The sequence below is a fragment of the Aethina tumida genome, chromosome 3 (assembly GCF_024364675.1).
Source record: "Aethina tumida isolate Nest 87 chromosome 3, icAetTumi1.1, whole genome shotgun sequence".
Taxonomy (NCBI): Eukaryota; Metazoa; Arthropoda; class Insecta; order Coleoptera; family Nitidulidae; genus Aethina; species Aethina tumida.
This window is the reverse complement of record NC_065437.1, coordinates 13,640,325-13,661,551: the sequence shown is the minus strand read 5'-3', so window position 1 is coordinate 13,661,551 and position 21,227 is coordinate 13,640,325. Positions and strand designations below refer to the sequence as shown.

Below are 21,227 nucleotides of genomic sequence, written 5' to 3'. Positions count from 1 at the left end.
AAATTAATTCCGAAATCGACCTAAATAAAAATCTTCCATTTCCTTTTCTTGTAGTACAAATATATAATATATTATTTATTTTATCATTTTAATAGTAAATGTCTGGAAGTTGTTATTTTGTTTTTAATACCTATTTTAATTTTTTCAATTATAAAAAAACTTTCTCTCTAACTAGTAAAAATGTTTGATTCCTTCCCTAGTTTTCATTTATAACTATACATTTTGTTTGGAAGAATATTGATGTAATAAAGGAATTAAAATCTTAAGTGCACCTTTTATGAGGGAGCAACAATATGATTGGAAAATAAAAATCACCTCTCAAGATATGTGATAAATTATTTTTTTTTAATTAACTTTTCACATTATAACTTAGTTTTTAGGAAGGGAATCAATAATCAGGAAATAAGAGATTTTTTATGAAGGAATAACAATAAAATAAGAAAATAAAAATCTCCATTAATGCATATTAATGTGTGATATTATTTACTTTTATTTATTTTTCATTTTGCCAGTGTGTTTTTTGTTAAGAAAAGAATGAATGCATTTATAATAAATAAATATTTTCATTTTTCAATAGCAAATTGTCTTTTTATGAATGAGAAATAATGTAATTAGAAAAATAGTGTAGTATTTAAGATTATATTTATCAAAACTGCAGTTTATCAATCATCAGTTTTATTATCTTTCATTCAGAAAAAGTATTTAAATAATTATTAGATTCCCAGATAAAATATTTTGTGCAGTAGTATATAGGAGTACTTAAAATTAAAGCAATATAATCCGCAGATTATTATCAGGAGTATTATCCTTACAATTTCAATTTTTCAATAATAAGTGGATTCGCAATGTAATTAAAACTGAGTTTTTTGTTAGGAGGATATTTGATGTAATTAGGAAATAATAATTTCTATTTTTCAATAAAAACTGGGTCTTTTATGAAGTAAAACAATGCATCTAGGAATTGAAAATACATACTAATGTGTGAGATGTGAAAATTATTTTTTTTTTTAATTTATTTTTCATTTTGTAACTATATTTTCTATTTAAGCATTCTGAATAAACAGTAAAAAGTAAGTATAAAATTCGATTAATACTTGTTTTATTGAACAGATTTTGATTAATATAACAAATATACAGTAGGGGTTATAATTATAGCAACTTATTAAAATATATTCAAAATATGAGCCGTACTATTTGAATTATTATCTGTTGTTGTTGTATCTGTTTAATATATTATATTTTTCAATAAATTGCATACTTTCTATTTTTCTATGGACAAAATTATTTTCTTTGCCCTGTGTATTTAAATCGAATATTTTGTAGAGGTCTTTGGCAGAAGTGAAACTGTAACAAAAATTATAATTCGGCACAACCAAGGCCTGGATTAATAAGAAGAGATGGTTAAGAGTTTATGGTTAAATAAATCAGTAATTTCTCGTTTTGGTCAAATGTTAGCTACGAAAAAAATTGTCTGGGTCTTATCGTTAAGTGAAAATAAAGCCAACCTGGAGGAAATGATACTTGTTGAAATTATTTAGACTGTGAGAAGATTGTGGGATCACGTCTATAATCCTATTCGATATAAAGATTTTACAAATTTAAATGAAATTTTCACAAATTAATATTATTTTATAACAGTACGCATTAAATAAAAGAGTAAATAAATAGATATAATATTCAACATTTAAAAAAAATTGTTATAAAAATGACCATTGCTGTATATGATCATATTTTTTAATAACCAACTATTTTGTGAATCATTTCAAGTTAAAAAAAAAAGTGATGAATGAACTTACCACAAAATAATCTCTTTTTAAAAGCAACGAATATAAAAATGTCTTTAACCTTACACAACTTGTAGTATATTTAGTTTACATAATTAAATCAACTAATTAAAACAATTAAGACGGTGAAACGATGGTTTTTAGCATGTAGTGGGAATTTCGCTAGTAACAATAAATGCCCGTCCAAGATTTACTTTATCTGCCGAGCACGGGAGCAACGCACCTTTTAAATGTGATTTATCTCGGCATAACCTCAGTACTTTATTTATGACCGTTTTATTATTATTATTATGTGTGCGCGGCGGAAAATTTAAATTAACTTGCGGTAGCTAATTAGGAAGGTGCCGCCGGTGAAAAACATAAATCCTAATTTGGAGTTTTCCGCAATGGTGGCGGCCACAGGGATGTTTCTTTTTTGCGTTCCGAAGGCGATCAATCACGGGAATTTGTAACGTTTCCAAAACGGAATATCCTTGGATCCTTGCGTAACTCGATGCGGTATTCTGTGTGCCCACAGAAATTTGGACCGTTGCCAGTTTTATAATGTTTTCAAGTGCGCAAATAAGGAGCCTAAAAGACACACTAATTCATATTCTCGTACGCTGCGACACCTGCATTGTTTCGTGTCGGGGCAATTTAAATTTTGTTCTAGGTCGAACTGACGAATAAAGATCAGAACTGGTGGTGTGGCTGAACAACAGTGTTGCTAATATTGATCAAACAAATTATGTCAAACGGGCGAAGAAACGATTATACAATGGCCGGCCCGATAAGATAGACTGACGGACGGAAACGGAAACGTGATAGTTATTAATGCTTATTTATACCTACAGAAAGACTGTCTGTTCGCATAATGGTCAACACATGTGATGAATATGGCAACCGATGTCTTTGTCGATGGAATTTATGCTCGACGATTCCAAAGATGATTTTATGCAAGAATTAATTTCTTCACATTGTTTTAATATTTTCTAAGCAACCGACTGTTTCATCCGATCGTGTCGAAGGTCTTTTTTTAATTAAAAAATACTTCACCTATTGGATAAAAAGGCTTTTATTAAAAGAACATTTTTTTCAGTGACTGTCTGTTGTTATTGGAACAAATCTTTCCATTTAAAAACATTAATTTTAGTACAAAAAGTTGTATTGTTAATTATTTTTGTTGACTCTGTTTTTCCCCGGAAATAAAAACAATTTAAATTAATAAAGACATCTTATTTTTGTTACAAAAAATATCTCTTCCCATCATTAGGAAGTAAAAATATCGATTGATTGAGAATGGGATATAAATATTCATTATTAACGTTTTCTAATTTGATGATAATAATGATTATCTTGTTGTAATAAATGAATAAAATATAATGAATGGACTAGTTTCTAAAAATCGATTTGTGTGTGTTACACATTGGGTAGCATTATCTCACCGTGTTCTTTAATTAATTTACACAACTAATTAAATGTAGATATCAAATATTAGATTTCATTATTGACATTTTTAATCTATTTTATTGGGTTGATTATTTGATTAGTGTCAGGAAATTCCGTTAGTAAAAAGATTCATCGGAGAAGAATTGGTTAAGAGGAAACACGGGACGCTTTTTATTAACCCCAACCGTGTCAATCTAATCAAGTTTTATGGGACATGCGGAGCAAATAAAGAGGCTGGTTCACAACTAAAAATAAACCATAGAAACAATTTTTTCTATTCATTTAATCAATTGTTTAGTCTTTCAAACTTTAATTACGTTTCAGATTGAAGATGAAGATATATTATTATATAAGATTCATAAATATTTGTTGATATTTTTTACGCAATTTATTTTAATGAACAACAAACATGAATATTTATTTTTAAGAATTTCTAAATTTGTGCAATGATGAGAATCTTATAATAAAAATACATTTTTGAATGTAGTCTTTTTTCAATTTTATTATGATTTACAAATTAAAAAATATGTACAGTTCTGTGTGAAATATAATCTACTACTTTTTAAAAGATTTAATAAGAATATTAATTTTACAAAAAATGTGATAAAAAATTCGATTGATCCCTAAAATAATTATTTATTTAATAAACAACACAAATGAATATTTATTTTTAAGAATTTCTAAATTTCTGCAATGTTGAGATTTTTTCTCAATTTAATTCTGATTTTAAATTAATGTGAATTAAAATCTGTTTCTTTTAAAAATATTTATTATGAATAGTTTATGAGGGAATTTTTATTCTATCAACTAATCTTATTTTACGACTCGTTTAAAAATTAGCGTATTCAAAGCAGTTAATAATTTGTATTATTTAAATAAGATATATTTGTAAAGGAATTTTTACTTAGCTAATGAATTAATTTTAATGACTAGAAAACTGTTAATTTAATTTTTTTTAACTACAATGTTCTCAATTATATATTTTACAAAATATATGATAAAATATTTTTTTAATTGATATGGATTAATTTTAATATTATAAAAAAATCGATTGAACCCTAAAATAATTATTTATTTAATAAATAACACAAATGAATATTTATTTTTAAGAATTTCTAAATTTATACAATGTTCAGAATCTTATAATAAAAAAAAATATCAATTTAGATTTTTTCTCAATTTAAATCTTTCTGATTTCAAATTAAAAATATATAGTTTTGTGTGAATTAAAATCTGTTTCTTTTTAAAATATATATTATGAATAGTTTATGAGGGAATTTTTATTCTATCAATTAATCTTATTTTACGACTCGTTTAAAAATTAGCGTATTCAAAGCAGTTAATAATTTATATTATTTATATAAGATATATTTTACTTAGCTAATGAATTAATTTTAATGACTAGAAAACTATTAATTTAATTTTTTTTGAACTACAATGTTCTCAATTATGTTTGTATCCTGAAGAACTGAAAATTTAACTGAAAAGTTAACTATGTAAATTTAATGTATTCTTATATTAATTAATTTAAAACACTTAAAAATAATAATATACATATCATTAATATTTTGTATTGATATTTAATTGTTACTTAATATTATTGATAAAATTTGAATCATGACTAGAAAACTATTTATTTATTTTAATGTTCCCAATTGTATTTCTATTTAAACTTGGATGACTAAATAAGTAATATATCATTTAAAATTAGAACATATAAATAAAATTTATTCTTATAATAATTATTTAATAATGTGCAAATTTGTTAATTTCTTTCAAAATTTAAAACTTAAATATATTAAAAACAACGACATAATCATAATTAAAAGCTGTACAGTTATTTAAATGTTATTTAATATAATTGAAAAATTTTAATCATGACTATAAAACTGCTAATTTAATTTTTTTAATGTTTCCAATTGTATTTGTATTTAAGCTTGAATAATTGAAAAATTAACTAAGTAATAAATTAGATGATTTATGCGCAATTTGTTCTTGTTATTTGTTCTTTTTTACTATTCTCATAATAATTACAATTTTTTAAATTTCTTTCTTTTTAAAATAACAATATACATACGTAACATTAAAACCTGTAGAGTTATTTAAATGTTAAATTGGACATAAAAATATAAACAGTTAATTTTTGTGTCCTTTGGCTTTTGGACATTTTACAATTTTGTAGCTACTTCGATTATTATGTATGGTGTAATAGTTATGCAAGACAGTAATTTGTTCCTCAATTAACATCTGTTTGAGTAATGTTGCATCCAGTGCATACAATTTCAGAGAAAGTTCCACTGATCTAATATTGTCATGTTTTCCTGCACTCATCATGCATCATTGTTTGAAAAATTATTCAATATCTCTTATGAAATCTATAGGTGTGATTCAAGAGGAAGGAAAAATCTTTATATTATACAAACCTAAAAATTTGAGATACAGGTTGGTAAAATTGTCAAAAAATTATTTTCCCTGTTTATTGACGAATTTGATTTCTGCCAGCCGACCCCGAATTTTTAGAATGACACCAAATTATTTTCGAGTCAGATAATTGGACTTCCTTATTAGCATAATTGGGTACGGAATCGGTCACACCGAAAAACCCGGCACTCACAATAACGAAACACGAATCAAATTCAGATGCACCTAATTAACGTATAATTTCCTAGCCAATTTCAGAGCCAGATAAAAACATACGTCGAAAAAAAAAAGTTAATTTACAATTCCGTTAGATTTGTTATAGAGGCGGCGTACGGTTTCGCGTTGCCGGTGATATTTTACGATGTTTAAGTATGCAAAAGATCAAAGCGCGCGTTAAAAGCGCCCTTTTGATCGTTAATGTTTTCAGTCGGGAATTCGCGAGATGAGACCGTTTCTACCTGTCGTTTCGGCGACGTCGATTTTAATCCGTCGCCAACCTGAATTGTTTCGGCTCTTCGCGTTACATAAAACAGAATTTGACGATTTACGGTAAATATTTCGACACCGCGTGCTCGTGACGCAACCGGCTTCTCAGCATCTTCGTTTTTTTACATCGACACTGATTATAGTGGCGGATAATTGGAAAACAATTCTGGTTTTATTGTTATTTCGGTTCCGTAACGAGGAATGTGGTGCAATCAAATCACGGCATTAAAATTGTATGGTTAATTAACATTGATTATTATTTTTAATTGTCTAATTTATTCTATAACAAAACGAATTGCGTAAAATGGTTTCAGTGCATGTAATTACAAAGAAAAATTGATTTACAATCGCTTTAATTCAAATTTAACGAACGCCATTAACAATGAGTATGTCAAAAAATGGAACGGTAGTTTTGTAATAGTTGGATTGAATTAAATGGTTATGTATAGTATTGAATATACAATAAAAGTGTGAGTCAATAACTAATTAATAAAAAAATATGCCTTTCTATTTATGCTGGATAAAATGATACATTTTTCAACTTGTATATAAATATAACAACTTTTAAGGAATAAGTTAGTAAAATCGAATAGTTTTGATTGAAACAACTTTTGTTGAATTTTTTTTATTAAAGTTTATGGAGGACAGAAAAAGATATGATGATTTGAAATTTTTACATCAATTAAAACTTTACTTGAACTACTTTTTCAATATATTTTGAATAAAATCTTGTTTCCGGTTTTACCTCAAAGTGACACCAACTTTGTTATTTTCAAGGGAATACCCTGTATACTTTTGAATTTTTAAATTAAACATACAATTACAAATAAAATAGGTATGCCATGTCATATATTTAACATAAACCCAATAATTTTTGAGTTATTAATATTTTTTCAAATATTTAGTCGCTGTGGGTCTAACTAAAATGTCTGCAAAGGCATCAATTTTAATATTGGGAAGCTTATATTTGGCACACATGTTAACAAAGAACCATCTTATAAGGAGCCATTATTAGTAGTCCAAAATTTTATACAGGCTGTTGGTTATTTACGTTTAATTTTAAAACATTAATAATTTCCTATTTAATGGAATTTAACACCATGTATGTTGTTATATATAACACTAAAGCGATTCATGGATTTTTAATTCAATATATTTTTTTGTTTAACATAAACTTCTAATGAAAAAAGTTAGGTGAATCACCCTAAATATTTTTGTCATTTATATAATAGTATAAAAATGTAAATATTTCCTTTAATTATTAATAAAATTCAATAAATAGCAGCATATTTTTAAAATAAAGTCGAATCTATAAGTTTCAAAATATTATTTTTAATCAAGTAGTGTGTAGCAGTAAATTTCATAATATCAAGCTTAACTCATATTTACATGATAAATATATATTTAACTTTCTATGTATGTATTTTATTTAATTTAAATTCGAAAAACTAAATTTTTTTGTGCTAAATCATGATTCGTATTATCGTAGCATCTGTTTTACATTTGTGATTAATTAATATCAGACAAAAAAAAAATTATCTAAAAAAGTTGAAACCAATTTGAATAATAATCGTTTTGTTCTAAAGCAGTTTTATGCGACGCCAAAAACGAAATTCCCCCTATTTAATAACACGGTGCGACGGTGCCGATTCATGAAATATGAATCACCCGGACTGGCCATTAAACACGCGGATCCTAATGAATATTCTTCTTTCGTCATATTTCCACGTTTACGCCGGCTGATTCGTAATTGGAGGATCTCGAAGAAAAAAAAAATCTATGTAATAACGTTCAGTCGACGTCAATCGACTGGAAATAACAGTTGATCCGATTAATTCACGTCACACGTCCGGTTTTTTACTGTTATGTCGTCGACTGGCACTTTTGGTTTCATTTCGTTTTTCGGTGTCTTCACAAAATCAATCATCCAGCAGCGCATTTTTGCCTTTTCTGTGGTTTTCTTTATGGGGGTAATGAAATTCTAAATTCTAAATTCTAAATTCTAAATTCTAAATTCTAAATTCTAAATTCTAAATTCTAAATTCTAAATTCTAAATTCTAAATTCTAAATTCTAAATTCTAAATTCTAAATTCTAAATTCTAAATTCTAAATTCTAAATTCTAAATTCTAAATTCTAAATTCTAAATTCTAAATTCTAAATTCTAAATTCTAAATTCTAAATTCTAAATTCTAAATTCTAAATTCTAAATTCTAAATTCTAAATTCTAAATTCTAAATTCTAAATTCTAAATTCTAAATTCTAAATTCTAAATTCTAATCTAAAAATCTAAAAATCTAAAAATCTAAAAATCTAAAAATCTAAAAATCTAAAAATCTAAAAATCTAAAAATCTAAAAATCTAAAAATCTAAAAATCTAAAAATCTAAAAATCTAAAAATCTAAAAATCTAAAAATCTAAAAATCTAAAAATCTAAAAATCTAAAAATCTAAAAATCTAAAAATCTAAAAATCTAAAAATCTAAAAATCTAAAAATCTAAAAATCTAAAAATCTAAACATTTAAACATCTAAACATCTAAACATCTAAAATTCTAAAATTCTGAATTCTGAATTCAATATTTTAAATTCTAAATAATCCTAAATTGGAAATTTAACTTAAAAATCAAATGCAAATTCATATTAATGTTTCATTTATGTTTTGAAAAATAATTTCTATTTTATGTTATTCAAAAATATGATGAAAATTGTTTTGAAGAATAATGTTTTGTTTTCAAACTTCAACTAATCAAATCTGAATATCACAACACAATAACACAACAACAAGTAACAAGTCAAAACAGAATTTGTAAAAAATATTGTGACTAATGTAAAATTGGATAAAACCGCCAGACACTTTTCACGGAGGATGTTTCTTAATAAGGACCGGTAAGTGATTAACCTAATCATAAATCATGCGAGCATTAATGTAGATAATTAAAACGGGTATGTAGACCAAATGCAGAATCGTTCGGTATCACGCTACAAAACACTTTTCCCGGAGATTCTCGGCCACAATTAAATTAATTATCATCCGAGCGCTTGACATTCAATTATTTAATTTACGCCCGTCAATTAACGTTAGGATATGGACAATTACTTTCTATAAACTTATCACTGTCCGGCGCGATTTTACTCGCTTCTTCTGAATTGGTTTTTGTGACGTTCGAACGTGTCCTTGGGGGAAACACGTTACAATTTACTAATTTTTTATGTACGTCTAAAATAAAACCCCCATTCGTCACGCACGCGTTTTTAAGCACGTCCCTTGTACGAAATGCATGTTGACAGGAACGCAATTGTAAATTCGAGAAGGTTAATTAAAGATGGTGGTGGTCAAATTCTGAAAATGGAAGGCTAATGTCATAAAAAAACTCGTGTTAGTGGTAAAAGGACCTTGATTAATGTGTCTTTAGATTAACAAATAAATGTCTACATTAGTCTAAAAATATTTAATTGACAGTACCATAATTATCGCACTTCTCTTTAAGGACTGTGCATTAGCAGTTTATTTTATTTCTCGTTTCAATTAAATATACGATTATTTGTCACTTAAAAGTATATACGCGACTATTTAATATTTAAAATTTGTATTGATTACAATTACATTGTCAAACAACCAAGTGTAAAAACAAACAAAACAATCGATAATATTTTGATAACTAATTTTTACCCTCTTCAACTGTACTGGTTCTTATATTATCAAGTTCGTCATTTAGTTACAGTACAAAATAAAATAAATGTTCAGAATTGATTGTCTTTGGCTATTATGAGTATTTCGTGTAGTATATACATGAGTAATTAATTTTTAAAAATTGAATAGATTTGGCTGATTAATAATCAATATAGCAATTTATATTGTTGATCGGTCAATCAAATATGAAAACAAAGAAAACAATATTTTGACTAATTTTTATCTTACACAACTGTAGTGGTTCTTCTTGACCAAGTTTATCTGATTTAATTAAATAAAATGAATAAAAAAACTGATTACTACAAAAAGATAGATTTCGAAAAATTCTCTTTAGATGTTCTTTATTTATTTATTTATTTTTGACAAACGGTAAAACTTTTCTTAAGAGGCATTAATGGAGAATTATGTATGTCTCCATGAATTTTTAAAATGTCAGGAGAAAACAAGGTTTTCAAAAATATTAATTATAATTATTAATATAAGACATAACGTATATCTTATCAAGTATCTTCATTTATTCACAGACATCATATGAAATCATATCTATATTGATTTAAAATGTGTCTGTATCCTCCACAATTTAAAACAAACGGAAGTTAAATTTTTATCAACAATGTTATTTTTTTAGGCTAATTTATGCGTCGCATATTGTTTCAGTTTGTATAAATAATATACTTTGGTGATTGTCAGGACTAACTTTATAAAACCATTAACACTTTCGAATGTTACGAAAATATTTCCCGTAGGAGTGTTTTTTTTAAATAGTTAAACGTTTTTACTTTTTTGCAATTAAAAACGTTTCCCTTCTCTGACACTGTACAACACCATCGTATTTTCTGTGAAATTCGAAACGAAAAAGCGTAATTTACAGTGGCGGCTCTTGAGGTTTGAGTCTGGTGAGCCCCATTATATCAATACGAATGATCAGTGCTTTTGTCATGTAAATTTAGTTCCCAAGATAGATTTTTAAAATCACAAAAATCCCGTGAAACGTGAGGTCGGAAGATCAAAAATTGACGCCGAATGTTGAACAAATCATTACGATATTTGTAACATAAATATAAACCTGTTTTCATCGTCAAAAAACATTAAATGTTTACTTCGACCGTTCACACTTGGACTATTCGAAAATTGATAATTAGCAGGAGTCAGATTCCTATTGAAAAGGAACGTTAAAAAACGCAATATTCTTAGGTCAGATGAGACCAAATGTAATTTGTTTCACACCTATTGAGGAGCTCAACATGTCCGTAGGCCGCAAAAAATTCATTGACATTTAATATGAAACTGGTTGCTTGTTTAATTGTCGGTTTTACAATTTATTACCCCTCTACCTCTATTTAAATATGATATATTCTATTTTAAAGAATAAAAACATAAAAAATATATTTTTTAATATTAACGTTGAGTCAATAAAATCGTTTTCGTAGACGAGGCACCGCCTCGCCTGCCTCATCTAAGTAGCCGCCACTGGTAACTCAAGCTAGAGTTAAGGGCGAGCGGAGATGTGGACGAGTAAAAGTGTTGAGGTGGCGCCACCCGCTCCAATTTAGAAGTGGCTGCTCGGAAGAATGTCAAGTTCGCATACAAGTGAGTGCGTCCGAGCTGCGCGAACGTCTGTCAAACTGCGGGACACTGCGCGAGACGGAAATGTGTGTACCTATAACTTTTTCGTTTTTATAAAGTGAATTTTCTTGTGACTTTTCGAGGTGGGTCCATTTATTTTTGGAAGCTGTAAATGTTCATAATCTTAAGTTTTTTGTAATTTCAGCAATTTATACATTAATTTTTCGTCAAACCATTCAAAAATTCATTCTATTTAAAGGAATAATAAAAATTCATTTATATTTTTTTTTAAACCAAACATTTTCGTCGAAAATAAACAATTAAATAATTTTTCCAAAATTATTTTACATGCGGATTTTATTTCTTGTTTCAATTAAATATACGATGTTATCATGTCTATTTTCTATAGAATATTTGTCACTTAAAAGTACAAATTATAAAAAATGTTTCGTGTAGTATATACATGAATAATAATTTTTTAAAAATTGAATAGATTTGGCTGATTGATAATCAATATAACAATTAATATTGTTTATGGGTCAATCAAATATAAAAGCAAAGAAAACAATATTTTGACTAATTTTTATCCAACACAACTGTAGTGGTTCCTTTTATTGTTCCTCTTGACCAAGTTCATCTGATTTAATTTCAGTTATAGTACGAAATAAAATAAATGTTTAGAATTGATTGTCTTTGGCTATTATGAGTATTTCCAACCTAGATAAAAAGAAACTGATTGCTACAAAATGACACATTTCGAAAAATTCTCTTTAGATGTTCTTTATTTATTTATTTATTTAAATATCTACGAAGACAGACTTTTGGCAGATTTCAGCAATTTATACATTAATTTTTCGTAAAACCATTCAAAAATTCATACCATTTAAAGAAATAATAAAAATTCATTTATTTTTATTTTTAAACTAACCTTTTCGTTGAAAATAAACAATTAAATAATTTTTCCAAAATTATTTTAAATGCGGATTTTTATTTTTTTTTTTTCTTGTAACTTTTCAAGGTGGGTCCATTTATTTTTGGAAGCTGTAAATGTTCATAATCTTAAGTTTTTTGTAATTTCAGCAATTTATACATTAATTTATCGTCAAACCATTCAAAAATTCATACTATTTAAAAAAATAATAAAAATAATAACTTTTTTAAACTAAACATTTTCGTTGAAAATAAACAATTAAATATTTTTCCAAAATTGTTTTTCATGTGGATTTTGGATTTTTTTAACTATACGTGTGAAAAGTAGTGATATTTTAGTTTAATTAAAGAAGTTTAATCCTATGATTGAAGGTAAACTATAGACAAACAAACATGACTTTATTTGCATAATAAAATTCAAATATTACTATTCATTTTAAATACACATTAAGGTATGTGAATACAAAATACCACAATGCCTTTTTAATCCCACTTTTGTAACGTAATTTTTCGCAGCTGCATCCAGGTAAAATTCAAGGACTTTAAAAACTCTGGTAAAAGAGAGGGTTTACAAAATTTACCAAATTTCAAATAGGAGAAAAATATGTAAATAAATTAGGTAAAAATTGTTAATTAAATTTTATTTCACTTTTTAATACATAATGGATGAAATTTAATCTCACTGACTAAATTAAGCGCAATAAACTAGTTACATATATAAATAATTATTTATAATAACTGAAAATTTTAGTTTAGTTTATATAACTTATAAACAAAATGCTTTAAACAATTACAACAGAGGACAATAAATGCTTATATCTATCCTAATCTAGTTGTAAATAGTATTTACACTGTTATTTCGTTGTTAATTTCTAAATAAACCTGTACGGTTACAAAACACTCCAAAAGATTATTACAATTGAAATGTATAATTTCCTTAATAAAATGTACTGTTGAAATTAAGGACAATTGCAAAACTTGCCTGGATTGTTCAGCAAGTTAGAAAGCGATGAAAAAATAATTTATCACTATTAATAGAATCATATCTGATCCTTTTTCACGCACATGTAGAAATATTTTACAATTAATTCGCTTGAGAAATATAATAAAATCATTTTCGTTGTGTTTCAGGAGAGGCCCACCAATAAAACAGGTACGTAAAATTCGATTGTAATTAAGGCACATTGAAGTGACGAAGGAAAAAATCTCGTTTCCCGTACACAATGATCGGATCAATATTTTTTTTTTTTTGTTAACTTCAAGATCACTGACCGACGAATCGAAATCTTTGAACCATAAAAAAAAATCTGATTGGCAACATTTCGGACTCAAGGTTGATTTGGGTATTGCGTTAATGAGCCGTTTAAGATTAAACTAATTACGTACGACTGTTTTCTTCGTCGGTCGGTCGAAAAACCGAACCGGTTCGGTTTTTCGGCACTCTCGGAACGAAGGAAGAGCAAACGCATCAAACCAAGAACGTGACTAACGTGAGGAATTTCCTGTACGCGAAATTCACATCCTCAAAACTTGTGCATAATTTAAAGGTTGTTGCTGTTTGTTCGCGCCAGATGAAATTTAAGATATACTCGGAACTATAAATAGTTGTTTTATCAGTGCACAATAATAAAAAATAATTCGTGTGGCTGGTTTTTGAATGAAAAAATGTTTCCATTCTAACTGTAAATTTAATTTGCATTCGTAGCGGTTTATGACGCGACATAAAAAATCAGATTTGGTGAAATAAAATTGTCTATTTTTGGAAGCTAAGGTGTGAAAACAATTCCACGCGGATCATTCAACAGTTATTACGTTAATTGTGAGATAAACAATTATTGCTTCAACGTAATAACTCTTAAAACTCAGCCATGATTATATCGTGGCATCAATTTTTAGGTCTGTTAACTGAAACATTGTTGAGCTTTTAAGTTTTCAAAAGCTTATAAATCAATCGGATAACATTGCAACCCACTTATTCATTTGCATATTTATGTTTTAAAATTAGTGCACATATCTTAAGGTATTTCGTCCTTGGAAATGTGGTCTTGTCGTTATTTAGATCAACTACTAATTAAAATATCAACACTGCAACTATGTTTCTTGCACTAGTTTTCCTCATTCTCATTTAATCTTATCTTAAAATGTGATTTAAAGAAAATGTTAAATATTATTTAATTCTATAACAATTATTAGAATTTGCAATTCAACCTTATTTTTAATGTATACACAAAATCGCTCAGTAAACAACATCGATTGTTTTGCAATCTTGACCTTTATTCGGTGCACGAATAACAAACAAAAATTTAATATTCGCATTCTTTGATTTAGAAGAAAGTTTTTGCGTAAATTCTTGTAATTCGTATTCGAAGGCTCAGAATCAATGACGAATCATGTTTGGTTTTTTTTATGAAAAATATTCAGAACGTTGCCGGAATTAATGAAATACAGAACAACTTGGAAGGGAAAAGGTTCGACTTCGTTATTCAGTCACCTACAACATGATTATTAAGGTACAAGGTGGCCAAATAGTTATTAAGATTTCTGCCATATCTTTGGCATCTCGAATGGACATAGAAAAAAATATATAAGATTAAAGTATTATAAAAGTATAGTGTCAAAAATCAAGTATTCTTTCTAGTTTATTAATTTTAAGTGCATTTAAGATATAGATACATGATCTTATCTAATCTTCAGAACCTTCATTATATTATGTTATAATTGTCAAATCTAGGAAAAGATGAAACAATACAAATTTTATTTAATGGAATTAGATATTCCCTCTAAAAATTAGATTTAATGTCAAATATAGTGTTAGAAATTCGAGTTTTCTATTAAAAATTACAGGAAATTCTTTTCGTTCTCTCTAATTTATGCGCATTTAAGGTATTTGATCGTTAATTTTGAGCACATTTATTATATTATTATCTCCGTATACTCCATCTCTTAAAATAAAGTAGTGGTAACACGTTAAACCTAGAAAAAGTTAGGAAAAGATGAAACAAAACAAATTTTGTGATGTTAATTGTATAAAAACTTTTAAATGGTTTTTTCAAGAGAATATTAGTTAATTTAGTGTTTAGTGGCATATATTGTTATAATTATGGAAATTTGAGTTTTCTAGTAAAATTTAAAGAAAATTCCCATCCTGACATATCAGAAAAATTATGCTTTCTTTCTAATTTACTAATTGTATGTACATTTAAGATATTTGATCCTTATTCTTAAGAACATTCTTTATATTATTTATATCTGAATACTCTATCTCTTAAAATAAAGTGGTGGTAACACGTTAAAGTTAGAAAAAGATGAAACAAAACAAATTTTATGATGTTACTTTTATTGTTGCCTTTCAAAGATTTTAGCTCATTTTAGTTAATCTTAATGACCGTGCACAGAAATCCATCAAAACTGGCTAAATAGAATTAGAGATTCCGTACAAAAATTAAATTTATTATAATATTATGGGAATTCTAATTTTCTTGTAGGTCCCTCTCTGACATATTAGAAATATGTCAGGGTGGGGTATGCGATAAAAAAAATTTTATGATATTAATTTTACTTTTCTCTTTCAAAGTCCTTTCAAATATTCTTTCAAAAAGAATATTAGCTAATTTCAATTAATTGCAGTGCCCGAACACAGAAATCCATCAAAATTGATTAAATTGAATTAGAAATCTCGACAAGGAAAATATGAAACAAAAAGTTTATGACATTAATTTTACTGTTGTCTTTCGAAGTTTATTCAATATTTTTTTCAGTACGAATAGTAGCTTAATTAATTGTTGTGCCTGGCATTGCAGATTCCCTCCAAAAATTAGACTTAAATTTATAAACTTATCATGACTGAAATACTAAAAAAGTCAAGTTTTCTTTCTAGTTTCCTAATCGGATACGAACTCGAGATATTTTATCCTTAATTTAGTACATTCACTGTACTTTTATTTAAATCTTACTCAATCTCTTAAAATAAGGTGGTGGTGGTTAAACTTTGGAAATAATAATTCAAAACAAATTTTGTGATGTATTTTGTTGTCTTTCAAAGTCGTTTTAAAGGTCATAGAATACTAGCTATTCTAAATTATCAATTAAATGCAGTGCCTGACCACAGACATCCATCAAAATTTATCGACCGCAATTAGAAATTCACTTCGAAAATTCAACTTTAGTGCCAAATATTCTGTACGAGTTATCGAAGTTTTCAATTAAAAATATCACTTAATTTTCCCATTAGCACCATCTAATCTCATTTGAGTCATCCCATTTTACTTATCACGATTTCGAGAACCGTACGAAGATAAACAAAATCGTAATTTTGAATTACATCATCCGGTCTTCAATGAATTGAGTCTATTCTTAGCGAAGAACCATTTCATTGTATTCAATTCTCCTCGGTTAATTATGAGCAGAAGCCAAGACGATGGCCTTGCCATGCGACCTTGTCTTATCCACAAAATTCGTAACTTCAATACCGTCATCGAAGAACTCGTTTAGGGGAGACTTCTGCCACCAGACGTTAGTCATGTTTCCGCGTGGATTCAATCGCAATTATCCCCGGTAATTGGTTGCGATTAGTGCTGGTTTAGCATCCTGTCGGTTCGGATTGTTCTTGTTTTTTGTTTGTGGCGTGTTTTTCATCTTGGTTCTCGGTACTGATAAAATGGAGATGAGAGAGGAATGTTTTTAGGTAAACTTTTGTTCTCTGTATTAATGTTTTATACTAAAATATTGATTTTTGTTTTAAAAATATGAAATCTTTGTATAAATGATAAACTTATATTCACATTTATATTAAAATAAATCTAAATCTCATTGGATGCATGTTTATCGTCATCATTGTCATTAATACTGTTTTATAGATATAATAATATTAATATTAATTGAATCTAATTTTCAACTTTTCAAAGAAATCAATCTTTATTAATTAATAACAAGAAACAAACAATAAATTATTTATTGCAATTAAAGATTTACTATATTGTCCTGGTAACGTGTAAATTAATATTAAAATTTTATTTAGATTTTTATTGATTGTGAATGTTATATGTCCATTGTGGCGCCATATCAAAAAATCAAATTACTAAAATTAGTTAACCAAACATTTTTAGTTTTCGGTGATCCTGACCAAAATTCGGAGCTACGTGATTAAAAACTGTGTTAAAGTTTTAAAAAAATAATTATTCGTGCAATTGAACTAGTTCCAAAAGTGGATAAACTCTGAAATTGTTTCAACATGTTTTACTACACACTAAAAAACACAATTTTTGTCGTAAACCATTAAAATATTTCGTTTCTAGGTAAATTTTTAACTAATGATGAAATTCTCACCAATAAAATTTTATTGACTTGACTCATAACTTACTATTATTTTTTCTTTACCATGATAATAATTAATTTGAAACAATTGCGTTTGGAATCGACAAGGAAGAAAATGATGTCATTATCACCTCGAGAAGGATTCTCTTCTTTTCAGACAAACAGTTTTATCATCGCATTACAATAATTACAAGCACCTAGCATCACATCTAAATTTAATAATTAAACATTTGCATTTATTATCAATTTTTATTTTTTTTAATATTCACGAGCCAAGACACGAAGATCATCGTCACGTCGGCAATAACAAAATTATAATTAATGGCTCTTAAATTAATTGAATTCGTTGTGGGTATCATGTTTTGTTTGCTGTCGAATTAGCTAATACGTTTTTATAATCTAGATAAGTGGAGTTTTAATAAATTTGATGTCGGTGTTTCTTGGTAGCAAGACTCAAGTGCAATTTTTATTTGTGAAGGACACTTCAATTTAGCTAGTACATTGATTCATTTGGTTTTATTTATTATTTTTTATAATTAACACCAGTCACATTTGAATTTTATCGTATAAATACTAATTGTAAGATGGATTTGATCGATATTGGCTTGAAATGTGAAATTTTGTTCTTCTAAACAAATTGGCTATTTTCGTTTTGCACTGTTTATTTTAATAAGAAATCTGTATTTTCTGAGAAGTGTGTAAAATTAGACTGATAAATTTATTTTCTGTATTATAAACATTTTTATTCTTTAAGTGAGTGAAATATGTGTAAGTGTTAAATTAAAAATTAAATGATTCTTTGAATAATTATTTCATCTAGGTTGTAATCAGTTTAATGATAAACTTGGTTCAGTGGTGGCTCCTGAGATTTGAGTCTGGTAAGGCACATTAAACAGAACAAAAAAAAAACAAAAACTATATTTTATTTTTATTTACACATAATTAACAAAATACAATTCGAATGATTTTGTCATATGAAATTAGTCTACAAGATAGATTTTTCAAATCACAAAAACTCCTTTTATACCAAGTATCTTCAGTACCCTTTAAAAATAAGAGACATGGCCAACAAAATAATTTATTTATTTATTAAATCTACGGTTTTTTATCATATTTGTTAAAGTAATCAATGTATTGGACGGTTTAATTCTTTAACACCATATATTTTGTTATAGTAATTTAAACGGGAAGAAGCTATTTCTTATCTTAATAAATTCGTGTTATTACTGGTTGACGGCATATCGTAATAAAAAAGAGATGCAGTATTAAAAACTTTTCCACAACTGAATCCACCAGACAAGCACAAGATCAAGTATTTTTTGAAACTGAAGAATGGGCAATGTTCTGGAACTTCGTTTGGAGTTATTTCGTAGGCTAGAGATACACCTGAGCTCCCCTACCGTTGAAATAATAGCCTGACCTTAAATTTATTTATAAAACAAATTGGCGCAAAGAGGCACATTTAAAACTGTCTCTGGAGAACTTGCGCATAAAATATTTATTGAAATTTAGCATTTTATTGTTTGTTTAGATGTCGGTCATACAATATATTACCCTTCCACTTTTGTTTAAACATTAAATTATAAACTATTTTAAAGAATAAAGACATAAAAAATGTATTTTTTAATATTAACGGAGTGTTAATAAAATTATTTTCATAGGTCAGGGTTTGCCTCACCTATTTCATCTAAGTAACCCGTCACTGCCTTACTTTTTGTTTGTATATATAATGTTCTTTGAATTATATCTTTAATTTTTTTTTAAATTTCATTAAGCACCCTTCCAAATTTTTTTCTTGTCTCTGAAACATTGTGAATAATTGATTGTGTCACTTTCGTTCTTTATCATCGTATCATTTAGAAATATTTCTTTATAATATTTAATTAAATGTGTTTAGCGTTTTCTTTAAAATTAGGACAGCCTAAATGTTATGTCAATAAAAACAAATTTTTAATAATATCTTGTAGCCATAATTATAGCAACTTATTAAAGTGTGAGTTGTATTCTTGAATTCGATGCCAAATTATTGTTTATTCAGTTATTTTTGTAACTACTACTATGCAACTGCTCAATTTAATTTTATTCTTTAAAAAATTGAATTATCTGTGAATTAAAATCGATTATTTACAAGCGACATTTTGCTTATTATAATTATTTAATCATTGGTCGAAGTAAAACAGTGAGAAAAATTATAATTCAGCGTTACCAAGACCGAGAGAAACAAAAAGAGACGTATGGTTTCGCGTATTATTAGAAAATTAGAGAAACTGGCCAAGTGGTAACTGCTTATGTTAAATATTCTACAGGGACAAATCTGTATACAGTACGAAAAGCGTTTGATCAGTAGAAGCAAGTTTGCCACGTGGTGGGGGACTTCTACTCCTCTGTCGTACATGATGTCTCTCTCAAGATTCAGACATGTCAAACGCCTTTCATACTATATAAATTTCTTTTAAATCTATATACAACAAAATTTATTAAATCGTTTAAAAATGATTCACTTAATTAAAATAGTCGAAACAAGTAGAGTAATTTTGATAACTAATGAGAAGTTGTATGCTAAATAGTCTCTATTCATCAGATCATAAAGCTTAAAAGGCTTTAAAAAGCTCTATTTTAGTATCATATAATTAATCTTCTAAGGCGGAGTGCCAAGTTATATACTTCAATAAATTTGTGTTATGATCAATTTAAACACAAAATTTGAAAAACATACAGAATAAAATAAAAATAATAATAAATATTTATTATACAGTATGGAAAGGGTTTGATCAGTCTGAATCTTGAGAGAAACATCAAGGCCAACAGAGGCAATAAAATGAAGTTTGTGCCATGGTGGAAGACTTCTTCTGTCTCTGTCGTCCATGATGTCACTCTCAAAATTCAGACAGGTCAAACGCCTTTCATACTGTATAAATTTCTTTTAAATCTATATAAAACAAAATTAAATAAATCATATGAATGATTCACTTAATTAAAATAGTCGAGACTGGTGGAGTAATTTTGAAAATGAATGACAAGTTGTATGTTAAATAGTAACTATTCATCAGGTCATAAAGCTTAAAAAGCTTTAAAAATTCTATTTTAGTATTATTAATGAATTATTTGAGCCAGAGTGTCAACTTATACACTTAAATACATTTGTAACATGTCAATTAAAACACAAAATTTGAAAAAATACAGTATAAAACAAAAATAATATTTATTATACAGTATATAAAGCGTTTTCTCTGTTTGAATCTTTGAGAGAAACATCAAGCACGACAGAGGCAGTAGAAGCCAGTTTGCCCTGTGGTAGGGGACTTCTATTGCCTTTGTCGTGCATAATGTCTCTCTCAAAATTCAGACAGATCAAACGCCTTTCATACTGTACAGCGATTGAAAAGCCTTCGATCCTACTGAATTTTGTGAGACATCATGCATGACAGAGGCAGTAAAATATTCCCACTGTGAAGTAAATTTACAGACTTTTACTGTCTCTGTCGTGTATAATGTCTCTCTCAAAATGCAGTCAGATCCAACGGTTTTCGATTGGTATATGGATGAAATGATGCTCTTAATAAATGTGTTTCAACATGAAAACGATCCTAAATACAGATCCAGAATAA

The 21,227-nt window shown here is 27.3% G+C and overlaps 1 protein-coding gene across 2 annotated transcripts in view; it reads left to right on the top strand.

Moving 5' to 3' along the window:
• The window catches only part of LOC109604398 (beta-1,4-glucuronyltransferase 1), a 33,040-nt gene that overhangs the window by 6,226 nt on the left and 5,587 nt on the right, over positions 1–21,227 (top strand). The window contains exons 1-2 of one of the 2 annotated variants that reach the window (XM_049964524.1): positions 11,417–11,519; positions 13,438–13,459. The gene's annotated coding sequence lies outside the window, so the exon portion shown is untranslated. Of the gene's footprint in view, positions 1–11,416; positions 11,520–13,437; positions 13,460–21,227 lie in introns of those variants that run through there. The other variant, XM_049964523.1, reaches the window with a different exon arrangement.